General features: G+C 48.2%; 1 non-coding gene and 1 pseudogene across 1 annotated transcript; both read right to left on the reverse strand.

The window, feature by feature from the left end:
• Positions 1-2,411: 2,411 nt before the first annotated feature.
• The window catches only part of LOC123580744, a 50,243-nt pseudogene continuing 25,312 nt past the window's right edge, over positions 2,412-27,342 (reverse strand).
• Positions 26,602-26,707, reverse strand: LOC123581752. The gene has a single exon (XR_006703986.1). It is a non-coding gene; the product is annotated as a U6 spliceosomal RNA (small nuclear RNA).

Below are 27,342 nucleotides of genomic sequence, written 5' to 3' on the forward strand. Positions count from 1 at the left end.
ATGACTACATTCCATCCAAGAATCTTGCTACAGATGCAGACAAAAATCTAATCTGGACAAATTGATTAAAGTATTTTGTGTGCCTTCCTCTCACTGCCTGCCCCAAACATTGCTTCAGTGGACAAAAAAACCCCAGAATAACAAGATTTACAGGATATGAAAATTCATCTAAAAGTGTTAACCCCATTGCAGAAACATAGTAGTTCAACAGGAGAAATGAACTATGCTGATATTAAATTTCAAAAGAAATGTACAGTTGACCCTTGAGCAATACAGTTGAACTGCACAGGTCCTGAGGACTTTTTACAGTACAGTACTGTAAATGTATTTTTTTAATGCTTTTCTTAATAACATTTTCTTTTCTTTAGCTTACTTTATTGCAAGAATACAGTATATATTACATTTAACATACAAAATATGTATTAGTTGACTGTTTATGTTATCAGTATGACTTAAGTCAATGGTAGGCTATTAGTAGTTAAGTTTGGGGTAGTCAAAAGTTGTTTGTGAATTTTTGACTGCATGGGGAGTTGGCACCCCTAACCTGTATATTGTTCAAAGGTCAACTATATTCTATGCCTCCTTTCTATACAAGAAAGATTGAACAACCTGGTGAACACTAGTCTTCAATGCTTATTTTACAAGCCTTCTTCCAATAGCTGTTTGTTTTATCACCTTCATAAAAGTAGACTAGAATATTAGGCACTTCTGATGAAAGAAGGCTAATCAGGTGAGCCCAGTTATGCTATACCTGGTGTTCTTACCACTGGATGTAGCTTAGACACCCCAGAGAAGATAGCACAATGTAGCATGACTGGTCTTTCAGGCAGGGTTTAGACTGGGGAGCAAAGTCACTCTCCTCCTCTCCCTCCTTGAAGGACATCAGGGAGAGTTTTAAAAAAGGAAGATGGGCACAACCATCATAGTTTTTTTGAATATTAGTCATGATTCAAAATGTGAACCAGAAATAGTTTGAGAGTTTGGGGCGGAACTGACTTTTGGGAGGAAATGACTCAACAAGTGTGAAAAGTTGGAGAATACGAGATCAAATTCTAGGATCTTCTACACTCAGGCTGGACATAGGCAACTATTAAAGGTCTGGATACAAATTATGACTTTTACTCTGGACCAGGAGAAAGACTCCAGAAGTCTTAGTAGCTGTCTTATCCAGACAGAATATGATCATAGGGAGAATCAAGATCTTCACATTGGAAGGCACTCAAGAGTTTATCCTGTCCAACCACTGCCTTTGAGATAGAAAATAAGACAAAGACAAGGATAGTCACTATCACTGCTTCTATCAACATTGTGCTGGAAGTCCTTCCCATTTAAATAAAGAGAAAAAAAAAAAAACAATGTAAGGCTAAGACTGAGAAATAGAGAAACAAAACTTTAAATGTATACAAATAATATTATGTGAATAAAAATCCAAGAGTCTACTAATATTATTAGACCTAGTAAGAAAGTTTTGCAGGATTGCTGGGTATAAAATTAACATACCAACGAGTTCTTTTCAATACATGAACAACTAATGTGAGAAAATGAACTTTTTAAAAAGTGATCATATACATTTGCAACAAAAATGAGGGATTTATGAATGAGTCTAACAAAATTTATGTTATACTTTTTTTCTTAGAAAATGATTAAGCAGAATTTTATTTCCAAGCTCATTAAAGATTACTACAAACACAAAGTATCATTTAAAGGTGTCCCAAATTGAGGCACTTGGATGGCTCAGTCAGTTGAGCGTCTGACTTCGTCTCAGGTCATGATCTCGTGGTTGGCAGTGGGTTCAAGCCCTGTGTTGGGCTCTGTGCTGACAGGTCAGAGCTTGGAGCCTGTTTCAGATTCTGTGTCTCCCTCTCTCTCTTCCCCTCCCCCAGTCATGCTCTTTCTCTCTCTCTGTCTCTCTGTCTCTCTCTCTTTCAAAAATAAAAACGTTAAAAAAATCTTTTTAAGTGTCCCAAATTAAATCAAAGCACATCATCAAAGTAAAACACTTGTGACATTAAGAATTTAGGTTGTAGTATTTTCCATTATTTTGTTTTTAATCATTTGCAATGTTCAGAAGATCACATGTAAACATTTTTTAAGACATGAAATGATGTACCTTTTTTTAAGATACAACCACGACTATAAAGTAGAGGAACTTAAGATAAAGAGCGAATCTTTTTTTTTTTTTTTTTTAATATTTTTTTTTCAACGTTTATTTATTTTTGGGACAGAGAGAGACAGAGCATGAACGGGGGAGGGGCAGAGAGAGAGGGAGACACAGAATCGGAAACAGGTTCCAGGCTCTGAGCCATCAGCCCAGAGCCTGACGCGGGGCTCGAACTCACGGACCGCGAGATCGTGACCTGGCTGATGTCGGACGCTTAACCGACTGCGCCACCCAGGCGCCCCAGAGACCGAATCTTTACAAATATGTTTGCTAAGAAACAGCTCCCATGTTTAGTGTTACAAATAAAATAATCTTCTCATTTAGAAAAATCAAGACATCATTTGATCAATAAAACTTATTCTTCTCCCAGTTTTATAGTTGCTTGTCTTCATTTAGAAACTGTTAAATTCATGAGAAAATAACAAGTTTTGTTATGGTATAAAAATCTTAGGAACAACAAATTAACAAAATACAAATTTTTTAACAAAAATGTTTTCCTTCCCAAACTGTACACATCTAGTCAATAAAACAAACATGATATTCCAGATATAGAAACACTAGTAATTTGCTCATGAAAAAAGTATATTTGGTGGTAAGATTTTTGTTTGTCTTAAATATAGAAGCACTTTACCAAAAGAATCAGGCCATTATTATCTAAAGTCCATTCTTTCACTCAGTTCTCTTATCCGAGTAGAAACTCATCAATTTCTGTAGAATTTTGGCTATAGGACCAGGCCACAGGACAGGCCCGAAATATCTAAGAGTCATTTGGCTGGAAAAAAGTGTTTTCTTGAGACTTAGAAGCAGTCATCCATCACTTTATGCTTAAAAGCATTCCTCAGGAAACTTCTTCCCAGCCTTTAGAATAAAGCACAGGATCTGAGCTCCCAGAAAGTGTTGCTTTCAGCTGGAACACCTACCAGCAGGGCATCCTTGCAGGCATTTTACGTGCAGTACTGTTGAAGCTCTGCAGGTGCCTGTGAGACCTTGATACTCTCCACACTGGCATCCAGCTTGAGCTGCTCCATCAGGCATTGCAGGACATTCACGCTGGCCCCAAAAGACATGGCAGCAACACAGGGCTCCAATGGCCTGTATGTTAGACTTCTATAAAAAAATTATTAAACTTTATTGAGGGACACTGAGGGATACTCTAAAAAATGCAGAGGTATACTATATTCGTGGATAGATAGGTCAGCTTTGTAAAGATGTCATTTTCCACAAATTTATATGTGGATTCAAAGCATTCCAATCAAAATCCCAATACATTATTGCATGTAGAATTTGGTAAACTTATTGTAAAATTCATATGAGAGTGAAATAAGAAAAACAAAGTGAAGGAATTGTCCTATCAGGGATTATTACTTACCATAAAGTCATAGTAATTAAGACAATGTGTCATTGACACAGGCATAGAGAAATAGATCACTGAAACAGAATAGAGAGCTCATGAACAGATCAACACATATAGGGATACTTGATATAACATAGAGGTAGGGTTACAGAGCAGTGAGAAAGAAAAACAGATTTTAAAAAAAATGCTGGAGCAAAAGAGTGGTAGGGAAATGTGTTATAAAGGAGGAGAAAGTACCTTGTGGTGTCTTTACAGATCACTCCAACATGGCCATGGACATTGCACTTGGAGAGGCAGATGAAATGAAAGGCTTTGGGGCACCTGGGTGGCTCAGTTGGTTAAGCATCCAATTGTGGCTCAGGTTATGCTCTCATGATTTATGAGTTCGAGCACAGCATCAGGCTCTCAGCATAGAGCCTGCTTTGGATCCTCTGTGCCCCCAACCCCCGCCCCCCGCCACCATCTCTCCCCGACTCACACTCTATCTCTCTCAAAAATAAATAAACACTTAAAAAATTATGCTTTACTATACTCACATTCTAGGATAGGGAAGCACGGCAGGTTACACAAAGTCAATTATACCTCAATTAAAAAAAAAGAATGCATACAGTAAGTACTTACTTGCCAAGCCTAAAGGTAAATTAACCATTAGCTTAAACTGTATAAAATTGCTGTTATCCAACCATTTAGTCTCCTACAGTTCACTCTAAGATTTTTAGGGTACATACACAGAGGATAAAACCATATAGAAAGGTAATGATGACCAGAAAAGTCGGGATAGTGTTACCTCTGGGGAGAAGGGGAGGAGATTTGATTGGGAGAGGTGTGGAGTTGGGGCACTTCACAGGTACTGGAGATGTTCTAGTCTATTTCTTGATCTCATGGATGGTTACAAACGTATTTGCTTTATAGGTCTTATGCATTTATTTGTTTTAATGTTTTATTTTATTTTTGAGAGAGAGAGAGAAAGACCGAGCACAAGTAGGGGAGGGGCAAAGAGAGAGGGAGACACAGAATCCAAAGCAGGATCCAGGCTCTAAGCTGTCAGCACAGAGCCCAATATGAGGCTTGAACTCATGAATCGCAAGATCATGACCTGAGCCAAAGTCGGACACTTAGCCGACTGAGCCATCCGGGCGCCCCAGTTTTATGCATTTAAAAAACAATATTTTCTTTAAAAAAGTAGATGCCAGCTCTGAATCAGGACACACTAGCCAGACAGGTCATCTATCCACAAGTGGGTGGCAGAGAGCAGGGCACCTCTGTTCTGGAAGTCAGGGTCCACATTACAGATTATGTGTAACAGTTGCCTGACACAGTTGATTTGTCTTGTTTTGTTTTTACCAGATAACAATTGGTAACATTCTTATTATTCCACTTATAATATATATAATAATAAATTATTTATGTGTGTTTACCCAACAGAAAGTGTGCCCCTTGAGGGCAAGGCCTGTTTTTGTGGTTGACCCAGTAAAGCCAACTGCCTGGCGTACTGTAGATACTCAATTAAAAGTCCCTTGAGAGGTGGATGAGAGGCTCAGTTGGTTAAGCATCCGACTTTGGCTCAAGTCATGATGTCATGGCTCATGAGTTCAAGCCCTGCATTGGCTCTGTGCTGACAGAGCTTGGGATTCTCTCTCTGTCCTTCTCTCTCTGTTCCTCCCTGACTCATGCTTTCTCTCTCTCTCTCTCAAAATAAATAAACTTTAAATAAATAAATAAATAAATAATAAAAGTCCCTTGAAAGGGCAGACTCTACATGGATGGATGGATGGATGGATGGGTAGATGGACAGACAGAGCTCTTATTGGTTGCAGGTCTTTCAGTGGATTTTATTTTCAGAACTAGTAAAGAGATGTTTAAAGCCAAACATGGTGAATGGAGTGGGTTTATACGTGTACATGTGCTAGTATGGTAAAAACAGAGGCAAAAGCATATTTAGTGATCTAGTGAGTGGGACAGTGCGTGCTGTATTTTGAGTACTCGGTTCTGTGCCCGTCTAATTGTGCTGCTAGGACTCGCTTCTGGGACTTGCCAGCCACACAGGGTCCGCTACTTCCTTGGGCAGCTCCAGGGCAATTGCTGACTTTGTGTTTTAGGTAAATAGGGCTGCCAGAGTGGGGCAATGAGGAGGCTCGGAAGTGGCTTCTGCTGGGGAGGCCATGGAGCAGTGGGCACAGCAAAGCCCCAGGAGAGGGATGGTGGGAAAGTTGCCCCGCACGGGGCTGGACCCTCAGCATGCCTGCCCCACCCCTCAGTCTTGGAGGATTGGCACTCAGATGACACGGTCTGGGAAACATTTTCCTTCCTCACTCTCTTTCCTTCCTTTTTCCTTCCTTCTTGCCTGCTTTCCTCTCTCCTTCCCTTCTCTCTTTTCTCTATTCCTCTTTCCCTTCTTTGCTTCCCTCTTTGGCCCCTCCGTCTCTCTCTGGCTCTCCTTCTCTCGCCCAACCCCTGCACTGGGCAATCTTTCCAGGCCTCTATTTCTATCTCCCTCTGTCAATAAGATGAACTCAGTGGTGAAGAAACCCAAATACATTAGCTATTCTCCCCTATCCTCCCCAAGAGACCAGCTCAGACTGCAGTTCTTAGGCGACTGAATTCCCTCGGGGCCCTTTGCCCTGCATACTCTCCACCCCACTGCCCTGCAGGCCACAGACCCCTCTGGGTGGCCTGGAATCTGCCCCACCAGGCAACCACGAAGCCCCCTTGGGCTGGCCCAGGACCCCTTCCCAAAGCTGCATTTAGAGAAGGGGCCACCTTTTACTCCTAAATGTATCCATCCTTAGCGCCAAGAGCAAATGCCCCCCTTTCTGGACCCCGTAATAGAAACACAGATCTTGGCTGCCCTTCTTTTCACCCCAAAAAAGGGCTGCTTTTGCAATAAGGGCATTAGAAGATTGTCGTCTGCCAGGAACGCATAGACGTTTTTTTCTCCAGTCCCTGCCCTGGGCTGATCTGGTCTGATTGACAGGAAAGGTAGACAGGACAGGGCAAGGGGAGAAGGAGAGCAGGAAGGGGGCTGGAGAGGTGGAGTCTGGAGGGTAGAGAGAAGCAGAGGCAGAAGAAGAGATCAAGTTCCAGAATTTTAGAACTGGAGGAAGAGACAGAAGACCATCTAGCAGGCCACCCCAGCACACACACCACCCATTTTTCAGAGGAGGAAACCGAAACTTCAGAGTCTCAATGCAAAAGAAGCGGTTTGCTCCTGTCCTGCGTTGATCATGGGCAGAGTCCGGACCAGCAGGCAGGTCTGTTGACTCGGATCCCAGCCCAGCACCGCCCCTCCGCCTGACTCAAGGCAGAGAAAATTGACTGTCTTGGCAGAAAAATGAAACCTTTTGATTTACGAGGAATTCCGAGATATCTTCCAGTTGACAGTCTTTGGAGAATTGCACAAGCCCACACTTTTGTGGGGGCAGCATTTAATGAAATGAACACACGAGTTATTCGTTTTTCATTAAGGATGTCACGCAGAGAATCCATATCTAGGGAGGAAAAATCAGTCCCGGTCTGGGGCCCCACAGTCCCATGGTCCCAGGGAGAATTTGTCTCAAGACGGGGAGGCCAGGAGCAGGGGTGAACTAACCTTCCAGACACTTATGTCATGTCCATCGTCTCAAGTAATTCTCACAGGGACCCAGAAAGCTAGATACCGTTGCTCCAGCATTACAGATGAGAAAATTGAAGCTCAGAGAGAGCAAGTAACAAGCCCAGTGTCACCCAGCTAATGAGTGACAGAGCCAGCGTTTAAATCCCAGCCTGCTTTGGATCAACTGCAGTAAGCCGTCCGTGCAGGAATGGGAAACCAACTGGGCAGCCTGGGGTCCAGCTGTGCAGACACTCACTTCAGATCGATGGTCCAGGGACAGAGGAGCCCTGGGGCCTGGCAAGGGCAACCCTGGGCTTTGGTGGTCAGCCAAGCCCAGCTGGATGATGGTGGCCAAGCCTATGAAGTCTAGGGAGTAGTTGGACCATGACAATGATGCCCAGCATGCTCTGTTTTGGTTGCTTTCTGGATTCCCAGCCTCAGAGCAACCTGGCATCTGTATCAGGATACTCAGTTGGGCCCCCATCTCAGATGCAGATGTGACAAGTGTGGGTCTTAGAGCCAGGTAGACCTGGGTTTGAATCCTGAGTCAGGCCCTGAAAAGGTGCCTTGATCCCTCTCAAGCCTCAGTTTCCATACTTGAAATAGTTACCTACAGCACTTACCTCTCAGTATTGTCACGAATTTTGAAAATAATATTATTATTACTAATAGCAACTATTTAATAATAATGACAACTAACACATTGAGTGCATTTTATGTGCTGTGCATTATGCTAACTAAGCATGTTACCTGAGTTAATCTTTTTTTTAAATAGTGTTTTATCTAGTATAGTTTATTTGAATTTGTTTTTTTTAATATGAAATGTGTTGTCAAATTGGTTTCCATACAACACCCAGTGCTCTTCCCAAAATGTGCCCTCCTCAATACCCATCACCCACCCTCCCCTCCCCTCCCTCCCACCCCCCATCAACCCTCAGTTTGTTCTCAGTTTTTAAGAGTCTCTTATGTTTTGGCTCCCTCCCTCTCTAACCTCTTTTTTTTTTTTTTTTTTTTTCTGAGTTAATCTTTAATACGACGCTCTAAAGTGTACTCTTAGGAGCTCCATTTCACCTATGAAGAAACAAGCTCAGAGCCATTCCCTCTCCCAGATCACATAGCAAAATGACAGGGTCAGAATGTGAACCCAGGTCTGTGTGCACCCCCAGCTCATTAACATGACTGTCTTTATAAGCAAAATAAGTAGCACATAGTAAACATTCAACAAATGGGAGTTCCAGTCCCTTCTTTTTCCCCTAAAACTCCAGATTCCCACAGCGCCCATGGGTATTTGCCTTAGGGCTTGCCTACATGGAGTTTTATGGAAGTCAAAAGAAAGCTGGGGAGGTGGGTGGGAGAGGAGGCATGTCTCATTCCAGGCTCCCCTCCCTTCTCTGGCTTCCTTATAGGGTTTGGCAAAAGCTGCTTCACTGAGGCCTCTTGTGTTGCTGGAAACAATGCAAGTTTATTTTGGCACCGTGAAGAGGGCCCGATTCCGCCCCCTGGACGCCTCTGTGGGAAGAGGACCTAGAGAATGTGGCTCAGGCCCCATCAGTCCCTGCTGCCCTCCCAGCACATCCTTGGCACAGTTACAGCCATCACACGTAGCTCGGAGAAGGACATGAGATAGGGCTTTCTTTCCCATCCTCTCTATTGTCCCCTTCAGAAGGACATCAGTCCCAGGATGAGGCGCTGTGGTACCTGCCCGCTCTTAGCAGATCCCTTCTCAATGCTGCGGGCACTTGGTCTGGCGGCTTCTGCCCCTGGGTAGTCAGGTGCCTGTGGCCAGCGTACCGATTAGTAGACACCCAGAGTTGGAAGGGATCGTCACTGTCCTCCGGGCTGAGCCCCCACTGGCTTAGGTTCATAGCGGTTTTTCGAAAGCCAACCCGGGGCCAAGCCAGGAGCGCTTTTGCATCTGTTAGCTTGTATTTCCCAATCCTCACACCACCCTCTTTTATGAAGGCCTCACTTTCCTGTTTTCACAAACGTAGGGCCTGTGGCTCAGGGAGACTAGGAGACCATTGGTTCGAGCTCCTGAAGGAAGGAGGTCAGGGTCGAAGCAGGTTGTGGCCTTCCAGCTCTGACATCGCTCGGTCTGCCCCAGCCCAGGAGGCATCCCTTCTGCAACACTCCCCATAGAAGTCTTGTCCAGGCAATGTCTGAGCTCCACTAGTATTCCCTGTGAGAGTCTTTCCAGGGTTGAACTAAAAACTGCCTGTCACTTGCTCCCACGGGGGCCCCAGATGTCCTCAATCTAATTTCAGGCAAAGGGAGGAAATCCAGGTCTCTGCCCTTAGCCTTACCTGTTCTTCAGAGATGGGAAGATGGGCCCAGAGGACTCTTGGTCAGCCCTGTTCTTGTTCTAGGACTGGTGTGGCTGTGGGTATGGTATGGATGCCCACCCAAGGACACTGGCAGTCAGAACTCTGGCTCTGTGAGGCTCCTTTGAGGCGGAACTTGGCTCCAGGTGGAAGTTAGAGGAGGCTGAGGGTGACAGGTGTAGCCAGGTGAGCCTACCAGTCGGGCCCCAAGTGAGAGAGGTGCACGGGGACCGTGGCCCAAAGAACTGGAAAGGCCTGGCAACGGTGAGGAAGACACCAAAGCACTGAGCAGGTGGTGCCCTGTGGGTGGGAAGAGCCCTTGGACTGTAGGGGCAAACCGAGCGTCCCCTCTCCCCACCCACATGCTCCACCTGCCATACACCCCAGCTTGGCGGCCCAGGGCCATATTCGCCAGCATTAAGGGCACAGATGACAGTTTTCAGGGCTCTTTCTCCACATTAGCCCCTTGATCCCACAACAACTTCTAGATGGAGGTAGGTAGGGCGAGCTTCGTCTTACTCTACAGATGTGGAAACAGGCTGAGAGAGCTCCGAGGGGCAAAGTGAGGACTGAATGCCGGACTTCTGGCTCCCACGCACAGTAGAGATGTCCGCTCGGCCGGGCCCCCCTCTTCCTCTGTCAAGGCTAGGAAGACCGGCCTGGGGACAGCTACAAAGGCACAGATGCAAATAAGCAAGCCTAGTCAAAGGGCAGGGAGGAAAGTGATTGATAGGTTGATCGATTGAATCACAAGACCTCATCTCCCAGAGCCCCCATCAGGCTTTTCTTGGATTTCTCTGCTGGGATAATAAACCACCAGTGAACAGGAGAAGCAGTGCAGGCCAGCCCAGCTCAGTTCACCTTCTCGGTCGCCTCCCCTCCCCCAGGAGCCCTTGGAATAGGAGGAGAGCAGCTCTGTACTTGGAGATCCTGCTCAGGGTGAGTTTGAAACACTTATGGTTCCTATTTAAAGCCATACCTCGTTCATCATTTCAGCGCCAACCAACAATTAAACCTGATTCAATCAAGCGCCGACAACTAATTTAAACCGAGCCTCACAAGGGGCTTGTCACTGGCTATTTAAAACCCTCTCCTGGCCTCTGGGGCTCTTCAGAACCAGGACTGTCTGTGCTGCAGAGAGCAAGGACCCGCTCGCGGCCTTGGGAGATCCCGATTCCTGTTGTGTGCAGGGCCTGGTCTAGGGCTCCGGGCTGGAACCATCTCTGCCACCTTGCCCAGGCCCGGGCTGGCTCCCCGGGGCATTGAGGGTTGGCTTCTGGAGGAATGCCAGGAGGCGGGAACAGGGGGAAGCAAAGAAATAGCAAAAGCCCACTCAAGAGGTCATATGGGCCCCAAATGCACATACTTCTGGTGCTTGGTTTGGCTTTATTCGGGCCCTGAGCAACGGTGACACCCAGGGAATGTAGAAAGCATAGAAATTCCGGTTTGAACCCTGACTCTGCAATCGACTACCCAGTCCTGTGACCTTAGCCGGGTCTTGGGCTTTCCTAGCCTCACTGTCCTTACCAGTCTAGTGAGGATCACAAAAATCTCGCTCTAAACCACCTCCCTGGGTTAAGAGAGCCCTCAGATCTGGCCGCCCCAGTAAAAACTGTCAGAAGACGAGAAGTCCTAAGACCCAGAAGTCCTGCAGAGTAGAGCAGACTTGAGCTTGCCCTGGCTCTGGCTCAGCACAGGCAGCATGACAGATGCCAACATGTGGTCCTCAGAGTGACGCCTGCCATTCACGTGTCTCTCTAGGGCTGCAGGAACACAGGATGATGACGCCTTCAGGCCAAAGACTCGGACCACACTGGTGTACTTAGGGAGGACTTCCTGGAGGTAGTGGGCTTGAGGCTAGCTTTGAAGGCTGGGCAAGGCTCAAATAAGCCGGGAGCTGGAAGGGAAGCCCAACCAGGTAGAGCCACTTAGAACTGGTAGTGAGCTTCCACAGCAATTTCCCGTTTAATCCTCACAAGCACCCCGATTTTCTAGGATGAGAGTGCTGAGGGTTTAAATGACTGACCACTGAGAGATTAAGGCAACCAGATACTAGTTTGGACCTCCTGATGCCAGCTGCCTTGGTCCCACTCTGCCCTACAATGCCTCTCACCTCTCCACAGAGCAGAGGGTACAGAGGATGCCAGGGTGGGAAGGCAGAAAGACTCCCAGCAGAGCCTGGGATTCCTACTTCATAGCCTTCTCAAAGGCAGAAAAGTACAAAAAATATGGTTTGGAGGCAAAGAGCTTATGGGATAAACTAGGGAGGGAGTGTTGTATCAAGAGGGGCTGAGGACCTTGGGGTCCATTACTGCACTGCGGGAACTGGGGCTGCCCTAACAGGGGGAGAGGAGGCTTGCGGGTCTCCAAGTTCCCGTGTGTGGGAGGAAACAATAGTCTCTTTTCCAATAGTCTCTTTTCTGGGGCCTCCAGGGGTGAGGAGGAGTGAGATCATGTCTGGGGAGGGAGGGGGCAAGGACACAGGATATGAGTGTGCTCCCAGGGGAGCATGGGGGAGCCGAGGAGCAGGGCCTTAAGAATGGCTGCCTCCCTCCCCAAAGTCCCTCCACGGCCTCCGCCCCAGCATCCCTCATTCCTTTAGGTTCCTGGGCCATAAGTCAGGACAATCTGACTCCGCTAGGATTCTTCAGGGCTCTCACGGACCCACTGGACTGCAAACCCCTCCAGGGCAGGACTGTGGCATCGCACTGAAGTTAAGAGCTCAGGGCCTAGAGTAGGGCAGCCTTGAGACAACCCCAGGCCTGCCACTTATTAGCTGTGTGATTTTAAGCCTGTCCCTTAACCTCCTTGAGAATCTCCTGTGCAATGAAGGTAAAAATAGGACCTCTCCCATGTGGTTGTTGTGAAAATTAAATGAGTTAATCAGAGTAAGTGCTTACCAAAAATATCCTCATTTGGAACCCCCAGCGCAGCTAGTACGCGCCTCAGTATATGGCAGGGGCTTGACAATTAGTTGATGGCAAGCTCAGGACAGCAGCTGCCACAGCAGGACTCAGCTTGGATGGGAGGGAAAGCTCCCATGATGCCAAATGGAGGGCAGATGCTAGCTGGGCAATTTCCTCCCTGGGAGGCCTCGGGAAGGTACCCCCCTGTATCATTCCACCCTGAGGTGGGATGTCCCCATCTCCTGGGGAAATTGAGAGCCCCCAGACTCTCTGTGGGGTCTTCTTCAAGAGTCTTGGTCCCGCCTTGTGATTGGGTTGGGACAGGTGATCGGGAACAGAACCACCCTCCTCCCGCTGATGCTTAGCTGGCGAGCACTGGGATAGATGTTAGCTTACAGCAGGGGAGGAGAAAGGACCCCCTCATTCAAGCCCCCGCAGAAGCTGTTTGAGGATTAAATAAGATGCCACACATCAGTTTCTAGACCAGTGCCTCAAGCTTTCTGTGAAGGAACAATTTTGCAAATTTTCAATTGGCCACAGACCAGTGGTTTTGTAATAGACAGCAAAAAAGGGAATTACTAGAAAAAATGATCACACACTTGAATATTGTAGCAACATCAAACTGCCCTAGAAAGTTGTGTTTGTTCTCAGTTTCTAGGCTTATCAGCAACCAGTGACAGTTGGTACAGGTGACAACCACACTGCATTTGGAGCAGGCACTCCATAAAGGCCAATTTCCCTTGTTTTCTTCCTGCCGTCTTGCCTCCTCCTCAGTTGGATGGGAAGCGGGGTCCTGATGGCCCCTCATGATGTGCTTAGAATCCTCCCCATCCCGCCACCCTTCAGGGCCTTCCCTGGTCATCTATGGCCATATGCCTCAGTTTTTCTGGGATAGTCCTGAATATATAACATTCTGTCTCATGGCAAGGTGTTCTTACTTTTTTTAATGACTGCCATATAATAGCTATGCTACTGAGAAGGGAGCATCAATTCTGTATGTGATACCAAGGAGGTTGAAGACAGCAGGGTCCTGAGGCGGCGGTGAAGCCCTTCCCAGGGGTGGGTGTGGAAACAAAGAGTGTCTGTCTACTGGGGAACAGCACAAAGGCTTCTACCTGGGATTCCAACAACAGCAGTTACTTTTTTTTTTTTTTTTTTGGAGCACCTACAGTATGCCAGAACCTGGTTCCAAGAGCATTATCTGTGTTTTCCTGACAATGGACATCATTTTGTCTGACTGAAAATGAGACGTCTCAAACTCTGTGGGTTCCTGGGAGTTCTGCAGGTGCCGTGTGGCCTGGAGGGCTTCACGACAGGTTGACCGACCTGCTGGTCCTCGGCGGTTTCAGGGCATCCTGAGGGGCTTTTTAAACTTGCAGATTCTCCAGTTTCAAGTGCTAGATTCTGACGCCAGAAGCCTGGCTGGTCCCCAAGGTCTCCAGGTGATTTTGATGATTGGCTGGCTCAGGCTCCACTTTTCTCAAAGATACAAAGGCCTGGAGTCAGCAGAGGAACTCAAGAGAGACCACATGATGTGGCCCTTAAAAACAAAGAATTAAAAAAAAATTTTTTTTAATGTTAATTTATTTTTGAGAGAGATAGTGCGTGAGCAGGGGAGGGGCAGAGAGAGAGGGAGACACAGAATCTGAAGCAGGCTCCAGGCTCTGAGCTGTCAGCGCAGAACCTGATGTGGGGCTCGAACTCATGAGCCAAGGCATGAGATCATGCCCTGAGCCGAAGTCAGACACTCAACTAATTGAGCCACCCAGGTGCACCAAAAAAAAGAATGTTTAATAATAAGGGAACATACTTATGTTATATCAAGGGTACAAAGCAGATAAGAAAATTGATATATACTTTTACCTCAACCATGTAACCAAAAACAAAAAGTACTTTAAAAAAAAAAAAAAAAAGACTGGAAGGAAAATTGCAAAATGTTGATGTTGATTATCTCCCATGAAGGGATTATATGTGCTTTTATTTCTTTATACTTTTCCACACCGAGCACGCATTACCTTTATAAATAGAAAAGCAATAAGTACTGTTTTTAGAAAACTGCCATCATCTGTGCTACCCCAACAAGCATGAGTCAACTTTTAACATTCTGGGGTTAGACAGAAATTGCTGGAGTTTTGTTTTCTTCTCTCCGAGGGCAGGAAATCACTATCTCCCACTGGGTTTCCTGCTGGAGTTAGAGGCTGAGAAAAATTTCTGGCTGAAAAATTCTGAATTCTTGAAAAATTCAAGAAAGGTATACAAATTAAGACATGCAAGGTCCTTGTGAGTGTGGCTTCTGCTTAGCTCTGCAGCCCTTTCCTCCTCCACCACCTGCTCTGGGACTCACTTCTGGAAAGTACCATCATTACTCTTGCCTTCGCTCCCACTGCCACATCAACCCGGAAATCTCATCCCTATCCTCCACCCCCCACCACTCACTTTAACATCTTCAGGCATCAGTTAGGTGTCCATGTTCCATGAAGAGCTTCCTTGATCCCCCCAAACTGAGTGAGCACCCAGACACCCTATCCTTCCCTGTCAGTGTAGTATGTCACCTTTGATTGTGATCATGGCTTACTTCTGTGCTTCCCCACCTGCCTCTTAAAGCACCATGTGGGTTGGGATTCTATATCCCCAGCCTGGTACACAGGAGGCACTCAATAAATGCTTGCTGAGTAAATGAAGGAACCCTGCCTCGAGGTACTAATGACTGGGGGGTCACTCCAGACACTCTAGGTACCTGGCTCTCTCAGAGCTCCTTGGGGGAAAATGGCCACCAATAGTTCCTTCTGCATGAAGTTCAGTAAAACCACTTCCTCAACCTGCTGCACAGATTGGCCCAGGGATGGGGACCGCAGCCAAAGGCCACCGCGCCCAGGCTGGTGGGAGGGAAGCTGGCCTCTGTGCCAATAGCTCACCCAGAGATTCTGCCCAGTCCAGGGACCTAGTTGGGGGACTCTGTACAGGATGGTGGCTAGCTGGCCAATCACACAGGTTTTTTGGGAAGAGGTTCCCTAAGGCTGCTGAGTCTCACGTAGGCTCCTGGGGAAGATGGCTCTCTGGCCCAGTCTGGAAGCCATTGGTTGCAGAGCCCTTCCCCTTCCCACGCCTCAGAACTCAGGGCATCTCCGTCCATCTCTTCCCAGCAAACTAAAGAGCCTGCGTCACAGGCGAGGGCAGCCATCCATATTGTCTCTCTCCTCCTCTGGTTGCTCTCTGGCCACCTTTGGCCACTCCCCTGGGGCCCCCTCCCTCTCAAGCGGGGGTGGAGGTTGCTCCCCGGCCAAGGCCTGGCCCAGCTGGTCACATGCAGGAGACGACCTGCACCCACTGGACCCAACCCCAACAGGCTGCAGTTGGTTGATGAGTTTGGAGCCCTGCTGTCCTGTCTGCCCAGCCTCCGCCTGCCTGGGGCACGGGGGGCAGGAAAATGTGACTGCCAGTCCTCACACACTCTCTTAAGAGAGAGGGGTGAAGCATTTGGCACACAGGCTCACTCTGGTGGGGTGGAATGAGCCGCACCAGGGAGACTGGGAAAAAATAGAAACATGTTGCTGATGCTGCAGGAAATGTGCTGGGAGCAGGGGTCCCAAGAGGGCCGGAGGCGGGGTGGGGCGGCGGGGGGGGGGAGCGGTGTTTTCCAGGGTCTAGAGGAATCGACCCACGCTTGTCGACAGGCAGCGTGTCCTTCCCAGGCCTGCACTCAGTAGGTTGGAGTTGTGCTAGATCGGTCTGGTCCCCACCCCACCCCCTACCCTTTCCACACTTTCTCCTCACTTCCCCTCCCCCTCTTCAGGGAACCAGTGCCCTTGGGCCTCTGGAAACCACATGTTCCAGTCTCTGAAGGATAACTCAGATTTAAAATATTCCTATCCCACATCAAACCATGTGTCACTGTGCTGTGGCCGTCCCACAGCCTCCTGCCCAGGGCAGTGGCTGACACATGCACCCACACTGAAGAACAGAGGTGGCCTGGGCAGAGGACAAAGAAGGGGGCATACGTTTAAACAAGCAGCCCCAGGAAAACAAGGCTTCATCAAAGAAATGAAACCCTCAGACTGGGATGGACCAGTCTAGCCAGGGCCACAGAATGAGAGCTCCACTCAGGTGACCACCTTCTCTGCCCAAACAGGTCCCAACGGGCAAGATTGAGCAGGAAGGTGGGGAGGGTGGCCTAGCAGTCTTCATGGTGCAGGCCACCCCCACTGCAGAAGATGGGCTGCCTGGTCACAGCACAGAAGGACAGCCCTGAGCCGGGAACCCAGACCTCAGCCAGGCCTTGGACGTGCCCTATGGCAACTCAGCCACAGAGCCTCAGTTTCCCTACTGGTAAAATGGGAATACTCCTATCTATATCACGGGGCTTTGGGAGCCCCACTGAGATAAGACCTGAAGGATGCAGGCAAGTCAGACACAGGACACTGTGGAAGGGTTGGGAGCAGAACAACAAAAGAAGGCTGAAGAAAATATGGTATATATATATACAATCAAATGTTAGCCATTAAAAACAATGAAATTTGGAGGCACCTGGGTGGCTCAGTCCGTTAAGTGTCTGACTTCAGCTCAGGTCATGATCTCATGGTTCATGAGCTCGAGCCCTGAGCCTCTGTGCAGGCAGCTCAGAGCCTGGAGCCTGCTTTGGATTCTGTGACTCCCTCTTTCTCTGCCCCTCCCCCACTCATGCAAGCGCGCTCTCTCTCTCTCTCTCTCTCTCAAAAATAAATAAATAAATAAATAAATAAATAAATAAATAAAAAATAAAAAAGAATGAAATTTTGCCATTTGTAACAAGATGGTTGGACCTAGAGGGTATTGTGCTAAGTGAAATAAGTCAGAGAGAGAAAGACAAGTACCATCTGATTTCACTTACATGTGGAATCCAAAAAACAAAACAAATGAACAAACACACAAACAAAAAACAGAAACAGACTCATAAATACGGAGAACAAACTGGCGGTTGCCAGAGAGCATGGGGGTGCGGGAACAGGTGAAGGGGATGAAGAAGTACCAACTTCCAGGGTCACCTGGCTGGCTCAGTCGGTAGAGCATGCGACTCTTGATCTCAAGATCATGAGTTCAAGACCCACGTTGAGCATGGAGACTACTTTGAAAAAAAAAAAAAGTACAAACTTCCAGTTATAAAATAAGTAAGTCAAGGGGATGAGAAGTATAATATAGGGAATATAGTCAACAATATCATAATAATGTTGCATGGTGACTGGTAAGCACTGAGTAATACGTAGTTGTTGAATCACTATGTTGTACACCTGAAACTAATATAACGTTGCATGTCAACTATACTTCAATAACAAATAAATAAACAAAACAAAACAAAACAAAACAACGGCCTGGCTGTGTGGCCTTGGGCAAGTTCCTGCCCCTTTCTGTGCACTGAGAGGTGGATCAGCAGATCTTGAATGCCTCTTGCAATTCTAGTCTCTCTCATTGCCTTCTTTGTTTTCAACACCCTTGTCTTTCCCCTTATGAAGGGATCCTTTCTGAGGAGGTGCTACGGGCTGTTTGTACATTGTTCCTCAGAGCACCTGCCAATGGCCTTTGTCTGGACACTTGACCTTTCTGAGGATGTATGGGGAGCCCTGGGCCGAGGGAAAGAGGCAAGTCCTACCCTTCTTCTGCCCCTCCCCCCCCACCGGCCTGAGAATGTGATGTTGTCTCCCCTCCTTCCACACCCTCTGGCTCCCTAGGTGGGTTTTCCTGCCCTGGTGTCTGAGATCCCTGGTAGCTAGCTCCCTGTACTCAACACACACACACACACACACACACACACACACACAGGCTGTCCCCTGCCCTGATGGCCACTCTGGCTGAGCCAGGTCTTGGGTCCTGAACCAAGCTCCTAGAGTCTAGGGCTTCCCAGTGGGTGCCGGCAGAGGCCAATGGAGCTTCTTTTCTAATAAAGCTGCCTCCTCTCTTCCTGCCAGGGTTAGATGGGGCCCTAGCTTGCTGGGATTTGCTCTCAGAGAAGGGTCTGGCCATGGACTTGCTTTAGGGATGGGCATGATTCACAACCACCTGGTTTGGGAAGACCATACTCTTCAGAAGGGAAGGCAACTAATTGCTAATGATGTGAATGTGTGATTTTCTTTCTTTCTTTCTTTCTTTCTTTCTTTCTTTCTTTCTTTCTTTCTTCTTTCTTTCTTTTTAATGTTTATTTATTTTTGACAGAGAGAGAGAGAGAGAGAGAGAGACAGAGCATGAGTAGGGGAGGAGCAGAGAGAGAGGGAGACACAGAATCCGAAACAGGCTCCAGGCTCTGAGCTGTCAGCACAGAGCCCGACGCGGGGCTCGAACTCACAAACCGTGAGATCATGACCTGAGCCGAAGCTGGACGCTCAACCGACTGAGCCACCCATGCGCCCCAGGTGTGATTTTCTTTCTTTCTTCACTTCTGCCTTCAACCCCTGATTTTGATTGCCTTTCCCTCCCAGCACCATGAGAGCTTGTTGCTGTCCAGCAGGCCCTGGAACTAAGAGCAGCTCCTAGAGGTCACCATCCCCACCCCCAGCCCACAGGCCTGGCCACACTGGACCTATCTGACCAGCCATCCTGTCAGCTAGGCCCCCGAGGCTTTGACCTCCAATCTGGAGTTGAACTAGAGAGAGGGGCAGCCAAGCCAGACCAAGCAGAGACCCTGATGCCCAGTGAGCTCCACAGCATGAGTGGGATTCCCCTGGCTCCTCTCTCTCCCTCTCCTGGGTTGGGCTGGGGTGGGGAAGGGCCCTCTGTCTGCCTTCCCATCCTCCAGGTCCTCTCCTCCCTTGGGGCCTCTTCCCCATCCCCAGCTGCCCCCTGGTCCTCTGTATCTTCCCATGCATCCCTCAGGTTCTTGGCCACTTTGTCCTCTGTTTTCTCTCTTGCTCTGGCTCCCTCTCCTCCTGTGTCTTTCTTTGCTTGTCCCCATCTCCGGGTCTTCACGTTGTCCTCTCCCGCTCTACCCTTTGTGTCCCTGACCCAGTTGGTGCTTCTCCTCGGCTGTTTCTCTCACTCTCCTTCCCCTCTGGCCCTGCCCTCTGCATTCATCACTACAGGCATTGTAACCCACTTTGCAGAAATCCCGTGAAGAAAAAAAAAAAAAGAAAGAAAGAAAGAAAGGAAAAGAAAAGGCACAGTTTGGTTTTCATCAGCGTAACAAAGCCCTGGTGGCCTGGAATGTGGCTGCAGACCTGCCCACCTCCCTGCCGCGGCCTCCCTCCCTCCAGGACATCTGTGCTGGCAGGCCCTCCCTGCGCATCAGCAGGAGGAAGCAGCTCCGAGCTCCCACCTGACTCCTCCATCAGGCCAGAGCAGAAACATGCCAGCCATGATGCGTGCCGAGGAGGCACGGCCAAGCGTGGGGACAGAGCAGGACCCCACAGGGCCCAGGACATGTTTCCAACAGCAGTTGTGTGCTTATTATGGACTGGATGTTTGTGTTCCTTCTTATACTGAAGCCCTCACCCCCAAAGCAACAGTATGTGGAGTCCTTGGGACTTGGGACTTTGGAGACCTTGGGAGGTTCAGGTCAGGTCACGAAGGTGGGCCCCCATAACAGGATCAGTGTTCTTGTAAGAAGAGGAAGAGATCAGAGCTCTCTCTGTTTGCCACGTGAGGACACAGCAAGAAGGCGGCTGTGTGCAAGCCAGGAAGAGGCTCTCACCAAGAACGAAATCCGCTGACATCTGGATCTTTGACTTCTCAACCTCCAGAGCTGTGAGAAATAAATATCTGTCATTCAAGCCACCCAGTCTAGGGTATCCTGTCATGGCAGCCCTAGAGGACTAAAGACTAACAGTTGGCCCCTCTGTGGAGAGGCAGCAGCCTGGTCAGACCTCCAGGCCCAACCTGGACCAAGGCCGCCCCACCCTGCACTCTCTCCCCTCACCTTTGGCTTTTGTAGCCTCTGGCTTCTCCCACGGGGGCTCCCGCAGGGATGTGAAGGAGGCTCTCTGCCCCCGCGGCTGGCCTGCCAGAGAGCTGGCCTCCAATCCAGGAGCCTACATGGGCTTGGGGTACCCAGACTCGACCCCTGGCTAGCCACAAGACATCCATTGTGCTCCTTGGTGGGGGAGAGCAGTGGACAGTCCAGGGCTACTGTCTCTGCATTCTCCCGGTCACTGTCTTGCCTTCCGGGAGCATCTATGTGCCTCGTCTGCTCTCCACTAAAGGCTCCTGTGTGCCTGCATGCCCTCCACTCACCACTCACATTTCCCACCTGTACCAGGAGCCTGCAAGTGGGAGCTGCCTAAGGAGGGGGTTGTGGATTGCAAGTTCCTCCTCCTGTTCCAAGGCTGAACCTGTGTTATGACGACAGTGGCTGTTGTTTTTGAACATCTAAAGCGGATAGGATCTTACAGTTCACAGAGGACTTCCTCCTACTGCATTTCATTGAATCCTCACAAGAGGATGGTCCCTGTGGATGTCTTACCGAGGAGGAAACCAAGGCAACGCCACGCTGATTATAGTCAGCACAGCACTGGCCCCCTGCTCGCAGGGCTGGGAACCAGCGAGCCAGCCCTCCTGACACCCAGTCCCTGCTTGGCCAAGGATACTCTACTAACCCACAGGCACATCTTGTGCCTTCCTGTCTTTGGGCCCTTGTTTGGTCGTTCTCCTGCTAGAAATGCCCTTACCCATCCTTTTTGCTCATTTAAATCCTACTCATCTTTCGCAGCCTGGCTCGCCCCCTACTTCCGATTGAAAGCCTTCTGTCACTTCGACAGAACGAGTCTAGTTACCGTGTTGCACGTATAATCAGCACCACGGAGTTTAACAGTTGTGGCAGAGCCTGCTACTCGTCCCTCAGCATGCATTCCCCGCTTCTTCCTCAGTCATGGGACCCCTGAATTTTAGTGGGGTACATAGTTGCCTAGACAAAAGCCTGTGTTCCCCAGTTTCCATGTGGTTAAATGTAGTCAAGTTCTAGTTGGTGGAATATAAGCAGAGTCGCATTTATGACTTTGAGGAAGAATATGTATGCATTTTTATGGCCTCCTTTCCTACTTCCTACCAGCCGGGATGCGAACACGATGTCTGGAGCTCGAGCAGCCATTTTAGACCTTAAGGGTGGATACCACGTTCAAGGATGGCACAGCATCATGACTAAAGTAACTTGCGGGCCTGTTGGTCTTATTGCTGCACCACCTTCCCCACTTTATCTGAAACAATAATCAATTTCCATCTTGTTTCAACCATTGTTGTTTTGGGTGTTCGACCAGTTTAACCAAACACAATCCCACTTGGCACCAAAACAACCACCAAGTAAGTGGCATGTCCTTTGTGCCAAGTGCAGGACAAGTCAGGATTTTTTTAAAGGTGGTTTTTTGTTTAATTTTCACCACAACCTGAAAGCTGGGTGCTAACACTAGTGAATTACTTTGAGCTTCATCTCCCAAATGAGTTCTGTTCATTCCATATGCTACAACATGCTAGACACTAGACAAGGCATTGAGAATCCGGCAGTGGGTAAGATAAACTCCTTTTCTTCAAAACATTGACAGTCTCGTGGGGGAAATGAGTAAATGGAAATAACAATGCACTGTGATGACAGTAATACCGTGTCATCTTAAGATGCCATTACTTGTACGATAGACTGTTTTTTATGTACCATCAAGAAAAATAATACTGCCATTAAACTGAGACATGATGTCTTAATAATAGTCCCATGTGACACATGAGCCAGTCACACCAACTTCTCATTACTTTGAAATTTTTTTATTATCTATTCCAAGGGATTTCGCAATTTCTCCGGGCTCCACTTGTCTTGCTTCCTATGTGACAGACCATCTTTTAGACATATCTCAGTAACGAAATGTAGCACAGCTTTATCCACTGGTATCTTCTTTTTCTCTCCCATAACACACTTGGTAGTTGCTTTGGAAGAAGCACAGACTGTGGTTATTCCTCTGATGATGAATATTGCTCCATTAAAATCAGATTGATGCCCTGCCACTCTATGTCGTATCTTTCTTCACACGCATCAACTTTTCATTTCTCTGCTGAATCATAGCATCTTTGAAGGCGGTTTGGATGGCAGTTAAATTCAAATAAAATACCCAAGAATGCACAAAACTTTACTGAAGAGCTACGGTCAAGTTTATGCTCATGCACTCAGTGACCCGCCAGTGTGGGACTGCCACCTGGGAAGGAGTGATCATTAGACACGTGACTGTAAGCACAGCTTGGTCTCAGAGATGTGAAGAGGTGAAGGAAAAAAAACAAATAAAAGTATGTCTTCCAGAGCCTGGAGGAGAGAGGACTGGGGACTGACTGCTTAGTACGTGCAGGGCTTCCTTTCGGGGTGATGGTTGATGGTTGCACACGTTGTGTGGCACTAAGTGCCACTGGACCGTACATTCAAAAATGACTACAATGGAAAATCTTATTTTCGGTAAATTTTACCATAATTTTTAAAAGTTTGTCTTAGATTTCATGAAAATGGTAAAACTACAAAGTTTTAAGCACTGTTCTAAGTACATGACATCCAGAATGTAGTGTGATCCCAACGACAACCTCTACCATAGCTAATAATGATCGCTACCATCTATTGATCATGGGCCCGTTGATGACTTGGTGGGGCTTTACAGGCGCCAGTCCGCTCACTCATAACAGCCCCATCGTTCAGTCCGCTCTGCCTTAACGCTCACTCTGAAAATACAAATGTGTTCCCATATGACTGGGATATTAGGGAACGGTGTGAGCACAACGCAAGTTTCGCTTTTTCTCACGCGTGATTTCGTCTATGAGAAACTCCCCAGGTTCAGGGCTGGCAAACCACAGCCCTCCGGCCCGCAGGCTATTTCTGTACATAAAGCGTTACTGGAGGACACAAGGACACTCCTTCGTTTATGTCTGGTCTGTGGCTGCTTTCACACCACGGCAGCAGAATTGGAGTGTTGCAGCAGAGACCGTATGGTTCTGCAAAGTTGAAAGCATTTATTTTCTGGGCTTTTAAAAAAAAGTTTGCCAACCCTTATGTTACGTGAACCCAGAAAATTGCACCTCGCTGCACTGAGCTGTGCGGACAAAACACGCCCGCCCTCTTGGAGGAGAGATGGCCAGTTGACCAGTTACGATGCAGTGCAAGAGAGGAGACTGCTGTGCACAGAGTCACCAGGAGCATTGACAGGATCAAGAAAGGCTTCCCTGGGGCATGGAACCACCCTGAATGCCAGACTCCACAGTCCGGGGAGAGGACAGAGGCCCAGAGGCAGGACAAGCCTCCAGAGTCCTTTCCTTGCCCTCTGTGCCCACCTGGGGCTGCATTTATTTCCCTGTGGCCCTGCCCCTGATTCAGAGACACCAGCTATCACTTCTGAGTCTTGGAACACAATTCAACTCACAGCAGACCCTCTCTGCTGTGTTCCATGGGATACATTTGGGCATCCGTTCTCCCAGAAGACTCGGGAACTTCAGGTTGATCCCAGACAGCAGCCTCTCCTTTGGTTTGTCTACTGAGCAGCTGGCCAACCATCTCTAGCCCTGTGGTTTCTCGGGCAGGAGTCAAGCGCCAGTCTGCCACCCCACAGTGCAGGGATCCCATACACATCTCCCCAAGAAGCTCTGACGAAGCCCTCTCTTGGGCTTCTTGATGCGAGAGACAGGCAGCTCACAGAGGGCATTCAATAAATAAATCCTTGGGCACCTGGGTGGCTCAGTCGGTTGAGTGTCAGACTTTAGCTCAGGTCATGATCTCACAATTTGTGAGTTTGAGCCCCTCTGTGCTGATAGCACAAAGCCCACTTCAGATCCTCTGGCCCCTTCTCTCTCTGCCCCTCCCCCCCCTCAAAAATAAACATTAAATAAATAAATAAATAAATCCTTCCCCAGAATCTCCCTGTTAACTTCCAATAAACTGACAGCCACAAAAAAGAGGCTGTAATATTTGTAATACAAGTTTTTAAATGTTTCCTCATAAAATTTGCCTTTTGCTCTGGTGACTCAGAACTGATACCTATCATCCTAAGATCTTAGCAGAAACTTCCTCCCTGTCACACCCCCTCCTCAGAGCTGAGGAACTGGAGACCAAACAGCCCTTCACAGATGTCCTCCCCAACTGTCCAGTCAGAGAGAGGACTCTAGGAGAAAGAGGTCTCCCAGCTTGGCCCCCAACAAGGTCCTCCCTGCTCTGGGGGCATCTCTACTATTAGCAGAAACCTGTGTGGTAGAGAAGGAAGTGTGATGGGCCTGGTGTATGGCCACTTCCTTGATCCGTGACCTCACACAAACTTTTGAGCTGAGATTCATTTCATCATAAAATGGAGATTAAAAGTAGTAATAATACAGTCCCAATTTCCCCGAGTCATTGTCCAAATTGTGTTGAATATAGGGGCACCTGCATGGCTCAGTTGGTTGAGCATCTTGACTCTTGATTTTGGCTCAGGTCATGTTCCTAGGGTCATGGGATAGAACCCTGCATCGGGCTCCACACTGAGCATGGAGCCTGCTTTAGATTCTCTCTCTCTCTCTCTCTCTCTCTCTCTCTCCCTCTCTCCCTGTGCCCCTCTCCCCCACTTTCACTCTCTCTCTAAAAAAAATTTTTTTTAATGTGTTGAGTATAACCCAAGTGGATCCAGTGAATTCATTCAGCCTGTGGACAAGTCTTAACTGAAGGCTCCTGGGAAGCCCAGGGCTTCTGGGAAGGATGGGGGTCTTGCCTTTCAGAAGGTTTACCATCTCACTGGGCAGAGAATATGCACATGGCTGAAAACAGACTTAACAACCCATGTCAGGTAAAGCCACAGGGAAGATTTGCAGGCTGGCCAAGAGTCCCCAGTCAAAAGAAGCACAGTATAACTCAGTAGAGGAGATAAGTAATCCTGATTTGGGGCCATCTCTTAGAGGAGGTGGGCTCAGGGTAGGGCCCCAACGGTAAGATTGAACTGGGAGGGGGATGGTGGGAATGAGGAAGAGGAATGACATTTCTCTTCGTGGTCGTCCTGAGAAGGACTGGACAAGTGTCCATGGTAAACAGAATTACACATTTGCCCCTCATGTTTATATATTTAGATTCACAAACCAGATGGCAAAGTAATTCAGGGGCTAGTAGTCCTCTGAGCAACATTGGTAGCTCATTAATATGACCTGGGGGACTTTAAGAACTACTGAGGTCTGGGTCCTCCCCCAAGAGACTCCCGTACGGTTGTTTTGGGATTTGATCTGGGCATTGGGATTTTAAAAGCACCCAGGGGATTCTAATGTGCAGCAGGGTTCACGACTATTGCCTCTCAAACCTCAGTGGGGGCAGTATGGCTTCTGTTTAAAAACAAAACAAAACAAAACAAAAAAAGTGCTAAAAGAGAAAGCAACTTTATTTTTAAATGCCAGAATGCCAGGGTGGGGTGCTGGTGTCAGATTTCCTCACTACCTTTGCCTACCTCTAGCCACTGCCCCCACATTCTTCCAAGCTGTTCCAGTAAATTCAAGCTCCTGCTCAAAATGCTGCTTTCCCTTTCTGGAAAATTCTACTCCCAGGGAACTCCCTCCCGACTCTGGAGGCATCTCGTTCTTAGTGCTTTGCCACGCTTGTCGAAGTGCTCTGATCCTCCAACATCATACAGTTTTGCTCAAATGTCATCACATTGCGAAGAATTTTCCAGAAAGGCCGAAGGAGCCCTTCCCAAGGAGGCCACTGCAGCAGTAGAGGCCAAGTGGAAAGCGCGCTGGGCTTGGGAACCAAGATCCCCTGGCCCAAGTTCTGACGTGACCACTAACCGGCTGCCCCTCTGAGCCCAAGCTTCCACATCTGTGAAATGGGCGAGACCTGGGTGACCCCAGGTTCCTCCTCACCATGGCTCTCAGAGACTTCAGGAGCTGCTCCAAGCTGAACACAGCGGGGCCTGAGTACGGCTCACCTCCAGGCTCTGCTTCCTGGGGCTTCTGCCAAGCCCTGGGCCTCCTGCCCAGTGAGCAGAGGGCACAAGGGGCCTCCACAGAGTCTCTGCGCGGTTCTCCTGGGGGGCGGGGGCGGGCAGGCAGGGAACCTCACAGACCTAACACAAGGCCCCGTCTGTGTCCAGGTGGAGGGGGAGTGGACTGAGCCACCCACGGGGACGCTACCTTGCCTCTGGATTTTTCCGTGGCCTTTTTCAGAGGCTTTCATTTGATCATCAAATAACCGGTCAGCAGTAGAGACCGATGAGGACAATTAGCTCCATTTCACATATGAGGACGCCAAGAAGCTGAGGTGCGGTGAGGCAAAGTGGAGCGGGGGGATGCAGTGTGTCAGAGCGGTCAGGAGCGTCTGCTACTCTGACATTGAAACTGTCTTTAAAAAATGTATACGGAACACCGCGAACTTGTGTGTCATCTTTGCACAGGGGCCACGCTAACCTTCCCTGTATGTTCCGCTTTTAGTTTGTGCACTGCCAAAGCGAGCACTCCATTTAAACTTTCTAACCCTCAATTTTCTCACCTAAAAAAGTAAATACTCTTAACGCTCCACTAGGCCTGCCCACACTTTGTGGTGAGGCAGGCTCAGAGACACCTTTGGTCATGAGGTGGGACCCAGGAGTCAAGTCAGTGCAAAGGCAGGGCCATGAGAGACCCACGATAGGCCAAGTGGTGTTCTAGAATTTTCTATATTTCATCTCCTGTCATCCTCATGGCAGCCCTATCTGGCACCCTTGGCCCCACTTTGCAGAGAGAGAATGGGAGGTTGAGAGTCTACACACAGGGGCCAAACTCAGGTTCAGAGTCATGTTCTCCCACTTTCTCCCCGTGATGTCTGTCCCCTTGCATGTGGGTGTAGTTTAAAAGGCAAGTTCTGATTCTGTTGTCCCCTCCATCCATCAGACAGACAGACGGCCTGCAGGACGTGGTCAGGCTCAGCCCCAGGTACCAACGCAGGCAGGGAAACCAGGGAAGGAAACTGCTGAGTTTGAGAAACTTATACTTCAAAATCATCTCTCTCCTCAGACCAGAGGGAGTCTTTACAGAGAAATTTTACAGAGATTAAAGAGTTCCATACTTTTTAATAACCTAGGAAAACTAGAGAGGAGAGACTTAAACATTCA

The sequence above is a fragment of the Leopardus geoffroyi genome, chromosome A3 (assembly GCF_018350155.1).
Source record: "Leopardus geoffroyi isolate Oge1 chromosome A3, O.geoffroyi_Oge1_pat1.0, whole genome shotgun sequence".
Lineage (NCBI taxonomy): Eukaryota > Metazoa > Chordata > Mammalia > Carnivora > Felidae > Leopardus > Leopardus geoffroyi.